Raw genomic sequence first — 17,646 nt, forward strand, 5'->3', positions numbered from 1 at the left:
GTGATTTTCTTTTTTTTTTTAGTTATTTTGCTCTATGTGTTTTGGTTGCATCAAAATTTGTGTACTTTGCAAAATTACAAGAATTTTTTTTTCCCCAAAACCCAAGTTTTAATCAAAAACGGGAGTTTATCCCCGGAAAAAAAAAAAAAAAAAAAAAAAAAAAAGACTAAGTGAATAAGCTCCAGTTATTATTTCATAGAAATAAGAAATGTGATTTTTTTTTTTACATTACTTGGATATTGTCAAAGTTTTGTGGACATTTGTAATGGAAACACAGCTAGTGAAAGCTTTTTTTATTTGCTTTAAGCAAAACGTTACTTAGTCACCTATAGAGATCCACTTAAAAAATTAAGACCAATGTTTTAACACCGTTTTTCTCTATTAGTCAAGATGTTTTTCTGCTAATGACTAATTAAAACACAACATTTATGCATCAGAGCAATAAACTATTTCTAAAACAGAAAGACGGGCTTAAGAACAAGTATATCTAATACCTGTCTAAAGGTAATTTTCAAAAAGTATTCTAATTTATTGAACATGACTGTAAATATAAATACCAGATCAACTCAGTTTGTAAACACAGAGGAACAAATCTCTGCATTTCTGTGTGGGTGAATGTGAAACAGATTGTAACGCATTTTGTGGAGCCTGCATATGTTTAGAAAGGTGTTACAGAATATTCAACATTTACATTTCCAGTGCTACACGGCAATCTGTGCATTTACTGACACATCCAGTAAGAGTGTCTTAAATTAGCGCTTTTACACACCTTTTCTTTGACTGCATCAGACAGATATGGCACTGATAATTTTAGATAAATCCAATCTTTGATCTGAGTAGATTCATTTATAACTGACTGTAAATACTTCCCTCATGAGTTTGGATGTGAAAACAGTCCCATGTCATCACACCTCCTCCACCATGCCCAACAGTGAATATGAGGAGCTCTTCCACCTTTGCATCCTTTCTATCTACATTTGAATGTGTAGTTTATCAAACTCCAAACTTTTGGAGTTGAAACCAGTTTCTGTCAGGCATTGCCAAACTGCTTTGGTGAATGCCATAAATACTGCAACATTTTTATAGCAATAGAAAAGTTTACACATCTTCCATAACACATTTTTTTTTATTTTGTTCCGTTAATCTTAATCTTTCTGTGATCATTTTTATTAAATGTAGTGACCCACAAAAGTAAGCGAGAGATATATCTGTGCGTATTTGAATATTATCTCTCTTGCATGGCTCAACAAACAGCTGAGGCTCAGCGGGGGGTAAAGCAAACTACTGCAATATGTAGGCTGGAAGGAAGCGCTGCGTGGAATACAAACTAGGACAGGAGCAGAGACTTCTGAGAGGAAACTGGGAAAAGATTTGCTTCAATTAGACTGAGAAAGGTCAGCTGTTTGGATGACAGATTGTTAAACAGGCAATGAGAGAGTGCGTTAGCGAAAATCCATACGGTGATAGACTCGGCAGTCATGACTGCTATTTATCGAAATAAAGCTCTCAGGGCTCCATCATCTCTTCACCTTTATTGGTTTTTATATATTTTCTGGGCATTTTCCAGTGATTCTTTTCCCCTTGCGATTCCAATACCGAAGAGCATTTTCACTCTATCAAAACCATCCGTCTAATTCTTGCTGTGTTAAAGCAGCTGTGATCCTTCATACTGTCCTGGCACAGCAGATTTTGCTTTTGGTTCGGTGTATCCTGCCGATGAATGATCAGATTTGCAGCTGGTTTCCTCTGCTTGGCGGTGGACATGCAGGGAGAGTTCACTGCAGTTGTTGGAGGAAGGAGAAGGAAATGCAAGTCGGTCGATCACAGAACCAAAACCAAGAAACTTTTTTGCAAACACACTTTCAGCAGACTTTCTTAAAATGTTCAGTTATTCTATATGAATGTTTTTTTGTTGTTTGTTTTTTGATTGTGGGTGGAAGCTGGAGCACCAGAAGAGAACCAAAGTGCGCCTCAGGAGACAATGCAGACTCCTTGCAGAACACAAACTTGGCAGGCATTTTAATCAAGAATCCTTCTCGCTGTGACTCATCTGAGGTCTATTTCTTTTAAATTTTGGCACTACTACAAAACCTAATATCTACAGTTTGCATAATTTTCACTCTTGGAAGTTCAGCAAATAAGGACTAAAGAAAATAAATGGCACTATCGGATTGGCTGTTATGCAAACACAAGCCAATAGGGTGTCAAGTAGCTTTGCGCTCGGGTATTTCAGCTTACCAAGCTGCAATGTCTTAGATATGCCCAACAAAAAAATTCACAAATAAGCAAAGTTTTCATGAATAATATGGAGTCACGTTCCACAGAATATTACATAAATAGGCTATCTTTTATGTCGGATGTCAGTAGAGACGTACATTTTTCATTGTTTTATAATCTTTCGATAGACCTGTCATTCCTCAAACACACGTCTTTATTATGAAAATGTTTTTTAACCAGGTGTGTGAATAATTATGGATTATTTGTAAACCACATTTCTAAATGAAATTCAGAATCTGTTAACCTAATCCAGGTTCATAGTGAGACAGTAAGACTCGGGTAACATCACTAACTCTCAAAGTCTAACTTTCTCAAAAAATTGCATTGCAAATGATCCATCTGTCCTAACCAGATAATCTGAAACATCATACTAGAGCAAATATGAAAAAAAAAAATACTTATTGGTTTCCCTGCAGGTCTTTACTGCTATCTGATTACTTAAATTAAAACTCGTTTAAGCCACATTTCTAACAGGCAGAATGGAAAAAGATTTCTGGATGGAGGCTGAAAGCTCTTCAAGAACTAAACGAAGATGGGTTCAGTGGTTCTCTTTTTAAATTTTCATTACGTTTCTTTTCCAACCGTGTCTGGTTTTAAAATTGCATCACATTTTGAAACGCAGAGCAGCTGACATCAAATTGCAAAATATTTACTGGTATTGCTACATACCAGTTGTAGAAAACGCTCCAGGCTCTGGGTTATGGCAAAGACAATCTAGAAGGAGCACAAGCAATTAAATTATTTTTTATTCATATGTATTTACACAAAATGCCCCAAAAGAAAACTAATTAGCAAATGGAGAAATGTTTGGGTCCCTCTGCACAGCAAGCATATGACATGCAGGACTAATTAATTAGCAGCTTAGTGTGATTATATCTCTTCTGTTGCCTCCATTCTGATTTTTCTTCTGTCTCACAGCAATGCTGGTGATGAAAGTTTTCTGTAATGTTTTTGTAAGTACAGCAACTTTGCCTGAGGTTTGTTGTATGTTGTGGTTGTATGGCCACATGGAATGATGAAAAATATATATAATTATAAGGGCATTAATAGCAGTTTTGTTTTTTACATTCTGTGTGTTTCTCAGGCACACAGTGCCATTTTATAGCATAATGTAGTAACTGTTCAGTTCAGTTGTTAAAAAAAAAAGGCTACATAAATTTGACGTGAAAGGAATTTTACTTTGTAATTTAATGCCCTGAAATTGGGCCTCTGTCTCTTAAAAAAAACAACTGCTTTTTCTGAAACTTTGCTTTCAGGAAGTCGTTACGACGTGGCTTCTTTAATAATGAAGAAACGATTTTATCAGCGTTGCAATGAGAAGTAGTTTGCTTACTGAGCTCAGCAGATGTGCAGTTCCACCAGATGTTTGCTAATTGCTGCTTGCTAGTCTGGAGGAGCAGAGTGAGAGAGTCGCTCTGTGAGGCGGAAACTTGGAAACTGCAGCTCTGAGGAGGAGCTGCGTCTCGAAGGCGGGGCTAGGTCCCCTGAGGCGTTTAGCACAGGCGAATGGTTGCCATTAGAGATTAAAGGATTACTAACATATGCATGAAAGAACAAAAGCAACACTCCATGTATGTTTTTGATGAGGGAATAACATTAAACATGATGTAAATCTCAAAAAAGTTGATTTTAGTCTTATTGAAGCTTGGCAATAAAGTAGAATCACACAGATGCACAACAATAACCTACCCAGACATGACTTTGCACCTAAACTGACAGTAGAGAAGCAGCAAAGAGGTCCATGGTGACTTTGGAGGAATCGCAGGGATCTCCGGCTCAGGTGGGAGAATCTGTCGGGACAACTCTGTCATGCAGGCCTCAAGGCTGTTGATTATTTAATACTGCTAAAAAAAGAAATTATTTTTTGAAAAGTACAAGTTCTGTTTGCAACTGTAAAAGAAATTCACCCTGAAAAATATCTCAAATAATTGAGTAAAATCCTTAAAATAATGACATTCAAGCCCAAACTGAATATAAGTAAACATCAGTCTGAAACTGCACATAAAATATCAAGAGAGTGTTGAAATATTTTTCTGCCTTCCTCCGACACAAAGCAGCAAGCTTCTGTGTCGCCTCCTCTGATGCATTTTCGTGTGACATGCTTACTTATTTATATCCAGCTTTCATTAAACGAATTTCGTCGTCGTTCTTCATGTTCAGGAAACCGTTCCAGTCTCGGAGTCGCAGCGTTGTGAAGATCTTAAATTGCTTCAACCACGTTTTTGTCAACAATGAGCTAATTGAGATTACAGCCAGGAGAAGACAGCGAGCAACATCAAGAAATCTGGGTTATATGTACATAATTACAGCATGATGAAAAGCTCTGGAACAATAACAAAGAGTTTGTTGTTCGTCTGTTTGTTTTGCTTGTGCTCTGATGATTCATGTATCGCCTCAAGAAAAGTCTCTTGAAGGCGCTCATCTTCCATGGATGTGGTTGTTAAAAGAAACACTTTAAAACACAAATGGTCGGAAGATGTCAACAGAGTGCAAAAAGAAATTGTTCTAATTTTAATATTTGTTTTCATGCATATCTGACACATCCTTGGTGGTGTTAGGCTCACGGAGAAAAGGAGATGCAGACTCAGTTAATATTCATGTGCAAATCCCAGCTGACTTAATGCACCGTTCTTGTTAGAAGTGTCTGTTTTTGTGGAGGAACAGAAAGAAAAAGAGTTGCATTTCCCGCTTTATCCTGCATTTAAAAAGAAAAGAAAAGAAAAAAGAAAAGATAATGTGCAATTATGTCAAATTACACAAAGGTAGAATTTTTTGAAAACAATGTAAGAAAATGTCTTGGAGAGGACAATTTCGGATGATTGTTGATGATTGCCGTCAAAGTCGAACAAACGACAAAAAAAAAAGAAAACTCTCAATCATCCTCTTAGAAACAGTAAACACAAATCCTGATTCTCTTATTTTTATTTTGGTGAAAATATTGAAACAAAGTAACAACAGAGAAGCACTGAAATCATATTTTTTTACCATTGCCAGCTCATATAGGTTCAGAAAAATGAGTGGGAGCCAATCAGTTTCTACAGCATGAATAAACTTAAGACTTGTTTTGTATCTTTTTTGTACTTTGCTTTTTATTGTTGCTGTTTGATGCGATTGGTTGTGGTCTAAATGATGGTGATTTTTTTCCTTACAGCTTATGTAAACAAATTCACGATTGGAATATTACATCAGAGCGCTAAAAGCAAATGTAGGTTTAATGAAGTTCATGCTTAATGCACGTTTAAAGGTTATTTTCAAAAGAAACCTAATCTGACAAAGATTCACACGAATGCATTCAAATTTATTGAATATTATTTTATAAGGTTGGAGAAAAGAAATTACAAGCCAAATTAACCAATAAAATCATTTTTAAAATACCGTAAATTACAACAAAACACAACAATAACAGGAAGTGTCATCAATGTAAATTTTAAACGGCTTCATTCTGCAACTCCATGAGGTCCTGCGGCAATCCCCCGCCCTACAGACTCTCTACATCTTGGAGCCAAGAGGTTTGAGGTAGCAGACAGCTCAGGTTGGACGTTTCCCAACTAGCTCAGCGTCACAAGCCAAATGCACCAGGAAGGCATTCACTACCAATAAGAGGCCTCACTAGGAGGGACAATTGTGGGCAAACAACCTCAGACTCTGTTGCCCCCTTCTTTCTGCAAAGTGTCTGCCAAACTACTGCTGGCCTCTTTCATGTGTGTTTCTTCCTTTCTTTCTTTTTTCTTTTTATCGTCTCTCTCCACTATCAGCTTCTGCAGAATCTGATTAAGAAGGATTTTGGTGGCTCCTGCCACGGCCGCTGGGAGCTCTTCTTCCAGACGCACCTGAACCGGCGAGCCAAAGACATTCTGGTTTGGCTGAAGCAGCAGAGCAAACAGCCTGGAAACCAGAGCACAGATGCATAAAGAAACACTTGATTCCTTGTATTGCTTCACTTTTTAACTCTGAATTATTCTCATAGTTTATTTTTTCGCTGAATGAATGTTCTGCGTATTTTTAAACTTTAATGCAGCAGAAACAACTGCTTGCTTTTTTTTTTTTTTCCCCAGATTCTGCTTAGTAGCTCTTTGATGTTTTGCAGAGAAAACGGTCTGTCTTTTTGTCAGCAAAGACTGAAGTGAGTGAGCAAAGTCTGAGCATTTCCTCAGCTAGAAACTTCGTTCTAACATAAAGGAAAACACAGTTTGAGCCAAAACTGACCTGCTTTATTCCAGATAGATGTGAAAAATAAAAACATCTACACAACTTCTGCTTCTTTCAACTCGACCACATTAAATATTCTTTTCATTTTTTCACTTCAGTGCCGGACATAATCACTTAGGTTCATGTCCTGGCCAGGATTGCAATGATTACTGTTTGAGCAAAACTTTTTATCTTGGAAAAACAAGCAGAAATACCAGGAGCAAAATGTGCCACAATAAGAGGGAATCAAAATGACACTTTGAAATGTAGCCAATCGATTACAGTTACTGTCGTTAGAACAAGACAACTAGTTTGCTCCTGCATAGATTTACTATGTTTATGCTTTTTTTTGTCGAACAAAAATGTTTAAAGGCAAAAAAATGCCCAGTAGTCCTCTCCATATCCATAGCTGAACCAATAATCAACTGTAATTAACCTAATTTTAACCCTTTCATGCATGAATTATGATCCTTTGTGTTTTTTATTTTCTTATGGCATAAAAAAAAGGTAGGAAAAAAAATGTTTTTGTATTTTATGTTTTTTAAGTGATTGTAATTTTCTCCAAATACAAAGTTGTCATTTGAAAAATACATCAGTGGTATTGTTCTTTAGGGGTTACCTGATGTCACAATCTTTTTTTTTTTTTTACCTGCAAGAGTCGTCCACAGTAGACGGAGGGACCGGGTCGGTTGGCATGCTTTTTTTGTCTGTCGGCCATATTGGATTTAACAAAAATAATTTCTTGCATTTGCAGCTGATGGCCAGTAGTTGATAGAGTATTTTATGATGCATTAGTGTCCACTTCAGTGGTCTGTGTGCATTTATAACATAAAAATCCACAAGACGCACAAGAAAATGGCTTTTAGACAGCTGCCCACTGTCGTGACCACTGAAAGGGTTAAGATGAAAACTGCACTGTAAAACATTTGACGGTGGTTTAAATTGAAAATGAAGCTTCACCAGCAACCTTGAGTCAATTAGAAAACTGATTTTGTTTTAACTCAAATTAAACTCCACTCAGTTGATTTAACAGGAAACAAGTTGTCTGAATTTTGTTTTCTAAACCCTCTCATTACTATTGAAGTGAGTTATTACATAGTACTTTAATTTAAACCAAATAATTATTGAACATTATGCAGGAAAACAGTCCTCAAGTTGAGTATGTTTTAAGGTAGAAGAATTAAACATTTTCGCTCAGATGGGTTTTCTGATTATGCAATTTATTAAACATCGCTCTGATTTCTGCTCAAACTTTTATTTTGAACAGGCCGCAAGCACCGTGAGGAGACGCTTTCCTCAACCACTGCAAACTGATTGTATCAATAAAACAAACATTTGCCTTGGTAACGCATAAGAGGCTCTCATGGTGCAACACAGACTCACACATTGAAGTTCAAAATATAAAACGTGCTAAATTTATTTTTGACTTAAAGAGTAGAACTTGGTGGAAACAACTAAGTGTGACTCAAATGTTTTACGGTGCACAGCTGGCAAAAACAAAAATCCCCCATAAAGTTGTGATTTAAGTTTGTTTGTTTTCTTGTCATTGCTTAGATTAAGACGTGCAGCAGGTAAAAACTTTTCAAAACACATTAAAATCCAGTTATCACATTTCACTTCCACACAATTTATTCCCAGATGTCACAGCTGGACCAATTTCATGGTCCTGTGAACAGACTAGTTAAATGTTATCCCTGCTATCATCTTCCAAAATAAAAATATCTTTCATAAAAACCAAACCAAAGAGTCCTCTTTAAAATATCGCATCTCGCCATATGTTCCAAACCGCAGCCTGTGCACGAGAACAGCAAAATAAATTAGCTGTCATATACTTCTATAAATTAATCGGCATGCTGGTCCGAGCAGCACAAAGCACAATCAACCTGTGTCAGTCATACAGCGCCGGTTGCCGTGGTGAATTCAGGAGAGTCCTGTTACTCTGTGCTGAAAAGGTCAGCCTGCCTCGGTCTCTGTTGGTGCCTGCCACCGCCACGCTGAAATAGAAACGTCCCTGTGCGACGTGACAATTAAGCCGACAGCTGTTAACAAGCTAAGTACATAATGTGCACATTCTTTCAGCGTGACCTCTCCACTTCAGGTTCAACCTCTGCTCCGTTGTCACGTTTTTTTTTGTTTTGTTTTTTTGTTCTGTTTTGTTTAAGATGTGAAGAAGTCCTGACGCTGTTATCATCTGAACAACAGCTGTTGTCTACTTTCTTCACAGTTTATTTAAACTGCTGCTAGACGAACTGACGAAAAGAAAAAAGCAACTTTTTATATAATAGAACTTTAAACCAACTGTGTTTTCTGAAAAGTGTGAATTCAGAACTTCCAGTTGGTTCTGGATGTTTCTAAGGGTGCGTTCCCACTGCAGCCTGAAGTGACCCAATTCCGATTTTTTTGCCGGGCTCCGTTCGCACTGCCAGTAAATGTATGCGTTCTGCAGTGTGAACGGGCAAACGACCTGAAAGTGTCCCGCATGCGCACTAGAGGGCGCAATTCTCAGTGTTCTGCCAACCGCCATAAAAAGAAGAAGTGAGAACGCACCTTTGACTCGTCTTATGAAGCTTTTTCTGCTCTTTTTCTCAAATTCTCAAATCCTCTTACTGTAAGGATTGCTAATACATAAAATGGAAATTATTAGTCTGTTCTTATCATGAGTGCTTTATTTTTTATCTCTCCTGATTTATTATTGGTGCTTATGTTTTATTGGTTATGTTTTATTTTATGGACTTGTACAGCACTTTGGTCACCTTGGACGTGTCGTACACTCTATAAACAAATGCTGATTGATTGATTGATGTTATGTTGTCTAAAATCTTTTCTATCTTATGATCTAGTGTAATGTTTTGTCAAACAGTTTATTTGTCATTATGCAGGTTAACACAAAGTCAACAATGCAATGAAACGTTTGGCTATAAATGTCAAGATGTAAAAATAGCATCCAATAGGAGTAAAACAAATACAGTAAAATATAACAGTGTGAATATGGAATATTTCACAGGTGGTAATATTGCTTAAATTATTATTATTATTATTATTGTGTTGCAGGTTATTGTAAGTAATAAGTGACTTTGAGATTAGTTTTTTGTCACACATTGAGCATTGATTTAATATTATTTTGACACAACTAACTGAGATCAAGCTAAATATAATTAATCAATTTAACCAGTGGATTGCATGTGAGCATTGTTTTCTGTCCATGGACTTAGTTTGTGGATTTAAATCCTGCACTGAAACAATACAAACCGAAATAGAGAGGAAATTACTCAACGTGACAATCTGGACGGCTTTTTTGTTGAAGAAAAGAAATGAAAAGAAACTTGTAGATAATCTCTTTATGGAAAATTAAAGCCATCTGTTTCTTAATTAAATAACCTTCTAAAAGAGTCTATAGTAAGTCATAAAACCTTAATGGTTTGTGTAAGACTGCACCAGAGGCAGATGTTAGAAACTCAGACTCTGACTATTATTCATCCATCAGTAAACATGCCTTTGGTCTCGGCAGACTGAGAGGGGTCAGTCAGCTCCCTCAGATTTGAGGCATTGACAAGGATGAAAGAAAATGAGGCAGCTACATAAACACTTTGGAGACGCATCCTGCCGAGCCTGATGGATGTAATGCACAGGCTGACATTATACCCACTGACCTAGCCTACACAAGCACATTCCAGCCTTTTAAAATATGCATCATGGTGACAAAAAATCTTTCCCTGTAACGATTTCTTTACCGAGCCCATGCGCCGCTGCTTATATTTGCAAACACAAACAACGAGAAACGGTTTCAGAATCTATTTATATTTTGCGCCTTTTTTTTTTTTTCATAATCCTTCCATGTCAAGCTCCGGATTTGTAAAAGCAACCTATTTATTATAATGAGCGTTAAATCCACTTACAGTTGTGTCTGCACACTCATTTTACTTTTAATTAAAACATCTTGCAGAATCTATGCAGACTTCTTGACAATTGCTAATTAAAGAATAGAAAATACTTCCCTAGCTTTATAAAGACATTAATTCCTCCCTTTTTTTGTGCATAATAGGCTCACAATGAAGTGGTTCTCCGTGTAGCATGGGTGATAATAATGTCATGTCTCTTTCTAAAGAATAATTCATCTCATTCCACATTAAAAGGTTAGACTGGAAGTGAATATTGGGCTATTATATTTTCATCTTGAGCTTTGAAGATTTTTTTTTCCTGCACTACTTTCCTACCACAGGTCAGAGTAAAACTTGACTGAAATTAAATCACAACTTTCTCTTTTTATCCACTACACTATTTCTATAAATAATGCAATATCATGTATCGATTCATGGACCTCAAGAGTAACAAGAAAGCTCAAAAGCCCCAATGTTTTTGAGCTTTGCCTCAAATTGAAAAATTTTTATGGCCAAAGGCAATGCATGGTCTTTGCACTGTATTTCTGCTTATGACAATTTTATTTCAGGTAATGAATAATTTTATTTAATTTTTTTTTATGTTTTTAGCTTCATTTCTTATTTAGCTCAAGAAACATCCAGCTGTATGTACACAAGGATTGAAAGTGATTTTGGCGAGGCAGAGGTTCAGCGAAACTGAGCGCGTCGCTGAGCCTGCTGATCGGGCCGACTCCGTGTCAAAAGGTTGATATGATTGATGCGTCTTATTTGAGAGATTCACGAAGGTCATTAACCTTGTGAGTCTCTTTCTGGCGTGCAAGCAGGACCCTGATAACAGGAGCGGACCAGAAACCCGGAGCGAGCCTCACCGTAAAAGTGACGGCATTCTCCAGCATTTTACAGCCTGACGTGTAAATCATGTCGAGCGAAGGCTTCAGTCCTCACTCCTCTGCATATTTCACACAGTGCGAAAGTTATGCAGATTTAGAATGGAAGAAAAGATGATTTCAAGCCAAATGACTGTTAATAACATTGAGTCAATAAAGATGTCAAGCATTAGTCATACTTTATTATAGAGTGCGGTACAGGATTAGATGGAATTATTTTGGCTGTGCTTTAATTGCTTAATTTTCTTCATTACCTTCTCTGCCTACATCTTGGCAGCTGCATCTATCTATGCACCATCCAGCACCTAAATAAGACCTTTGTGTCTTTTTATCACAAGCAGCATGGCTACAGGACCTTAGTAAAGCAACACATTCAAATTCCACTGAACTGTTGAGTTGATGTGCAAAGTTAAACCAGATTAATATCAATAAAAAATAATCTATGGGTTTTTATTCCACTCCCAGTAGTAAAAATGCACGACTTTCATATTTTATTCAAATGCTGAATTGCTGTCAATGAAAAATTTAAACTTTAGTCAAACGAAGATATATTTATATTTCATTAAGTAAAACAAACGCCCAAACTAAACAATCTAAAGGACAGAAATCCTACAACCAGCCAATAAAAATATTATTATGAAGAAGAATTAAACTATAAAGAGACCAAAAATATCAACAGACTGTCGTCACAACGATTGTCATGACTGCAGCTGTTTTTCCATTCGAAATTTCAAACACGCAGTCAAATCTATTTGGATGTAAGATAAGTTCATGTGCAGTACAGAGCTATTGCATTATGGGTAATGTAGGAATCAGAGCCAGAACGGCCCAGAAAACGTTAAACAACTAGACAGAAACTAGAATTGAGCATGAATTTGCTCAATTCAAATTGTTTTGATGTTATTTGTTGTTACAAATGACAATAAAACAAACTAAACATATTTGAAAAGTAAGCCAAAGACTCATTATGTTATTGAGTTTTTGTTGCTTCAAGGAACATAAAATATTGCAACAGATATTGAATCTTCGCTTGTTATTCAAGGTCACTTGCAAGTTCTCGTTAATACAGCAGCAAAGCCAGATGCTAGCAGCTAATTAGGAAGTAGATGCTTGGAATAATACCAATCGTTATTGGTATTATTCTGGTATTCTGAAGCATTTTTTCTGATATAGAAAAAATGCAAAAACCTCAGTTGCATCGATTGACCCTCTGGTTAGTATATTTTTTAGAGAAGCAAAAGAGAGAAAACACAGGTTGTTTCTTTCTGCAGAAGCTAACCCCAAAACTGCATCACAAGCTGTTAGTAGAACTTTATAAACTCCAGATAACTATTTATAACACTAAGTCAACAAAGACATCAGCCATTTGTTACAGTGTGTCATATTTGGTTGGAGGGAATTATTTTAGCTGTGCTTTAATTCCTTAATTTTCTTCATTACCTCCCTGCCTACATGTTGGCACAATAAACCACGAACAGTCCAGTTCCTGAATCAGACCATGTGCGCCCTCAGGCATCAACAATTAAAGTGATGTCCTGCACAATGACTCACAGACCACTATCTTTAGTTTTCAAGCCCTGGACTGCCATGCAGCAGACAAACAGTGACTGAGCGTTGCTAAACGCTGCAAAAGAGACCTCCAAGCAGCTTCAAGGGCTAAATGAAGAAAGGAAGCAAATGTGTGCGGCGGTAAAATTGCCAGAGTTTGATCACTGTTGTTGTTGAATGTGTTCTTTGGGGATGGCAGAGCTTTTTTTTTTTTTTTTTTTACTTAGTGCCTCCCACAGGCATGGATGTGTTTTGAAACGTGAATTAAATTAGACAGTGCTTAAGGTGGGAGCACTGCACCGACCTCCGCTCTGATTTATGAATGGTGACAGTTGTCTCCAACGCTGTGTGTTGCATAGACTCGTTCTGAATTCTGTCTGACAACCGCAGTCAGACTCTAATGCATCAATAGCGCATTATTACTTTTCTGTCTGTTGCCATCAGCGATAACCTACATTTCTCAGGTGTATTTATTTAACGGATGAGAGCGGGAGAGCTGTGTGTGTGTGTGTGTGTGTGTAGAGGGGGGTCTATGAAGAAAGTTGGGATGATGCTTGAAACTTTAAATGACGTGATACAACTTAATATTAGATATTCTTTGCCCCTTTTCATGTAAAAAAATGCAAACAAATACATAATTAGGCAAAATCACAGTGTGTCTAAACATAGCAATTTTAACAGGCTTCCAGCAAAACAATTATGTCTAGCTGTGCAGCAATTAGTCAGTTTTAGCTCCACAGACAGGCTCCTAATGCACCGCTCATACATGGCTTCAGAACTACAGCCAGCACAACCTTTAGGCCTAAACTGTGTTACAGCAGTTTAATTTCAGCACCATGGACGGAGCGTCAGCCACACGCTGCTTGGTCTGGATTGTTCTGGAGCCGATCGGCTTCGTCCACGATACGACGACCCAGAGCTCTGTGGGTTTCAGCACCATGGACAGCAGACTGGCTGTTTCTGTGCTCAACAATTTCAGCACCATTGGAGAAACTCTATTAAACTTTTTTCTCTCTTAAATTTACCACTTAGGTAAGATTTGTGTGCTTTACTCTCGCATGTTAAGGGCCAAGGTATCCTACTTGAAATTTGTTTTGTTGTATAATCCATCCTTCAGATTCTTAGAAAGCACACAACATTTATTTATTTTTTTATATTATTATTTAAATGTCATAAACAAGGTTAGCTGTGCTCTAGTGTGTTTTGCTTAAGAATCGGATTTCTTATCAGGAACTGAAAAGCAAGGATTGTGTGGCATAAAAGTTCCTGTTTAACAGATTGAAATTGTACTTGTGTTGCTTTTAGGAAGCAGAAACAAACGACCTGCTACAGGAAGCTGGAAAACCGGAGACATAAAAATCCCCATGAGCCGTTTTTGTTTTTTAAAGTAAGCCAAAGAATCTTAAGATACTTTACAAAAAAAGAGATCTAATTTATCTAAAAAAACATTGTGATAAATCAAATTTTTCATGTAGATTCAAATCCAAATGCTTTTATTTGTAGCAATCTGTCCGCCTGAGTAAGTTTTCAAGATGGATCTGATTTGATTATTGCTCTAAATTATATTAAATTAATCTTTTTCCTCAATATTCTGTACACAAATTATGACAACGAGGAAAGACGATTGGCTTAATCATCCTTCAGATGTTTCTACGACTTAAGCGGAGTTGATTGGACTTGATTTGGAAAGGGACACACCTGTCTATATAAAGTCTCCTAGGTGGCAGTGCAGGTCAGAGGTCAAACACCAAGCAGTAAATAACAGTAATTGCCTGTAGACCTGTCTTGTGGCACAAATCTGAGGAAGAAACAAACATTTCTGCTGCTTTGAGAGTCCCAATGAGTTCAGTGGTAAACGGAAGAAGTTTGGAACCAAGAGCAGAAAACATGAGAAATGAGATTCTCTGCTCTGATGAGACACAGATTGGACTCTTTGGTGTGAATGTCAGGTGTCATTGGGACGACTCCCTATAGTGAAGCATGGTGGTAGCAGCATCATGCTAGGTGGATGTTTTGCAGCAACAGCAGCTGACAGTCTAGTCAGGATAGAGGAGAAGATGAATGCAGCAACGTACGGAGACATCCTGGATGAAAACCTGCTGCAGAGCGCCTTGACTTCAGACTGGGGCGACTTCTCATTTTTCAGCAGGACGACGACTCAAAACACACGGACGAGATCTCAAAGGTGTGAATCTGACTCAACATCTCTGGAGAGATCTGAAAACGGCTGACAGACGTTTCCCATCCAACCTGAAGGAGCTGGAGAAGAACAGCAGAGAAGAACGGATCAAACCACCTGGAGATGGCCGAACTCAGCCGGTGGAATCGCATTCAGAAAGACTCGACTGTCACTGATCCCAAACATGAATCAACAAAGTATTACACACATACTTATGTGAATGTGATTTCTTGATGTTCTACTTTTAATAAATTTGCAAAAATGTTAAACTTTTGTATGGGATATTAGTGTGAAGGGTTTTGAGGAAAGAGATTACTTTAATACAACTTGGAATCAGGTTGCAACATAAAATGTGAATATTTTCCAGATGTGTGTTTTATTTTTTTTTTTTTTTTTTTGCTTCTTATTGCACTGTATTTTGTTCTAGGATCCATATGTTGGCTGATAACTCAAAGTGTTTTCTAACCTGCATCAAGGCTAAACGACAAATGGTTCTGTCAACATATGAGGCTTCAGTGGGTTTCTTATGCACTGATCGTCATCAGACTGATTCTTCTTTTCCCATCCATGCCTTATGTACAAGCTCACGATGCCAGCGAATGAAAAAAAAAAAAAAAATCCGCATGACTTGATCGTCCCGTGGCGCTGACACAAAGAGAGAGCTGTGCATGTTCAAAATGCAGCAGAGAAACATAAAACCAGCTCAGTCCTAAGCGTTGCATGATAAGGAGCGCATCTTTCTTTTTCTTTTTTTTTTTTTCTTTTTTTTTTCGCTCCCCCGTACTTTTGTAAGAAGCCAAGCATTTATAGGAGAGCATTCGGCATCATCAGCTGTTCGAGGTTGGACTCTCATTGCTGGAAGTCGGAGCTGAAGGAGTCACATGACAGAACTGGAGGCAGGGAGCTAGAGAGAGGAAAAAGGCTCAGCATTCCGCCTCGCACCGCCATACTGTAGCCTCTTTTGAGCCATTTCACATTTTTATTGCAACATTTTACTCCCGCTCGGTGAGTACACTTCCACTGGCTATTTTTTTTTTCTGTTTTTCTAAGCAAACATTTTTTTTTGGTCTTCTAAATTCACCCCCTTCTTTTTCTTTTTTCCTTTTTTTGGGTTGTTTTTCCTCCTTTTGCTGGTGTTTGAATTGAGCATTTGCCGTGCTGGTTTTAAGCGTTTTTTTACCCCCCCTCCCCTCTACAGTCAGTCCATCCAGGCTTCAAGTTTCCAGCATGCGGTGATTCAGATCGAGAGGGTATGAATTGAAAGAAAAAAAAGAAAAGAAAGAAAACGAGTGCGGTATCGGTCTCTGAGAAAGCCTCTCACTTTGCTTGCAGTTTTGCAGAAACCGAGCAGATTTTATCAGTACAGAGATTTTTCTTTTTCCTGCGCATTTACTGGTGGGTTTTGGGACATTTTTTCTTTTATTATTTTGATTTTTTGTTGTTTTCTGTCGACTTTTGCTGTTGCTGTGGCTTTGGTTTGCATTTTGGCAGTGTGGTTTGTGATTTTGATGAATCTCATCGGTGAAACCTCTCGCTTTTACTTTGTTGCTCTTTTCTTTGTCTTTTACTAAAAAAAGAAACAAGGGAATCCTTTTTAAATCCCCTCTCTGACGTTTTAACCTGACACTTTTCTTGCAGCTGAGCTCACAGGTTTGTGCTTTTTGTTTTATCTCTTTTTTTCCTCCTATTTCCTGTTGTACTCTTGCAGATGGCAGTGTCAAGTATTTTTGGATGTAATTTTTTCTTATAGATTCTTGGGAGAGTTCAGTGCGTTTTTCTTGTTTTCTATTTCAACGAGGATGAACAGACATTTTCCCACTTGCAGGTACATTAACCAATGTTTGAAATAAAGAATGAGGTACCAGAATTCTGCACCTGTGGCTGATGTGTTATTTTTGTAAAGCTGATGAAAATTGTTCGATAGAGCAAACAATTTTCATTGATTCCACCTGAAGGTTACCTGCTGAGAGCACAATCAAGTTTCATTCATTTGGATTTCAACAGTAGTTTGCAAACGTGTTGACGTCCTTTCAACTTTTTCATATTTTGTCACCTTACAGTCTCCAACTTTAACGTGTTTCACTGGGATTTGACTCGACAGACTGACTTGCGGTCGTGATTGCGAAGACATCGTTCTAAAGAAGGATGCATGGTTTCTTAAATAATAAAACTGGCACCCCTAAATAAAATCCAGTGCAGTTAATGGCCTTTAGAAGTCGGCTAATTTGTAAGCTGAGTTCAAAGTTTGTCCCTTGTCAGAGCTGGTATATTTCTACCAGCTTTTTCCATCTAGGGACTGAAAAATTGTGTCCATATTTCTCTGAACTGAAGCCCAGGCTGTTAGATTGGACATATAACGTTCAGTAAGCTATCAAGTTTGGAGTAGATGGGATTTAAGTCTGGATTACAAATGTGTATGGATACAAACTAGTAAGACAAACATTTCAAGGTTTTTCTTACCTCTAAAGTTCGATTATCATATGAGATTTGAACCAAGTGTTAGTTTTGACCTGTTTGCATCCCCGCATGATGATGCTGCCACCTCCATGTCTCACCATAAGAGCGGCCGATTCAGAGTGGTGTGCAGTTCTTATTGAGGATGTTTTAATTCATCTCATCAGAATACCTTTCTCTGCATGTTATGTTCAAGTTTGTGTTTACAACTTTGATTAAATGTTGAAAGAGTTTA

At 37.5% G+C, this 17,646-nt stretch overlaps 1 protein-coding gene across 3 annotated transcripts in view; it reads left to right on the forward strand.

Moving 5' to 3' along the window:
- The first annotated feature begins 15,633 nt into the window (after positions 1-15,633).
- LOC106955580 (RALY RNA binding protein like) overlaps positions 15,634-17,646 on the forward strand; it is a 118,777-nt gene continuing 116,764 nt past the window's right edge. The window contains exons 1-2 of one of the 3 annotated variants that reach the window (XM_015045845.1): positions 16,589-16,607; positions 16,708-16,782. The gene's annotated coding sequence lies outside the window, so the exon portion shown is untranslated. The other 2 variants (XM_015045846.1, XM_015045847.1) reach the window with 2 other exon arrangements.

The sequence above is a fragment of the Poecilia latipinna genome, unplaced genomic scaffold (genome assembly GCF_001443285.1).
Source record: "Poecilia latipinna isolate Pla-1442-1.1 unplaced genomic scaffold, P_latipinna-1.0 Scaffold750, whole genome shotgun sequence".
Lineage (NCBI taxonomy): Eukaryota > Metazoa > Chordata > Actinopteri > Cyprinodontiformes > Poeciliidae > Poecilia > Poecilia latipinna.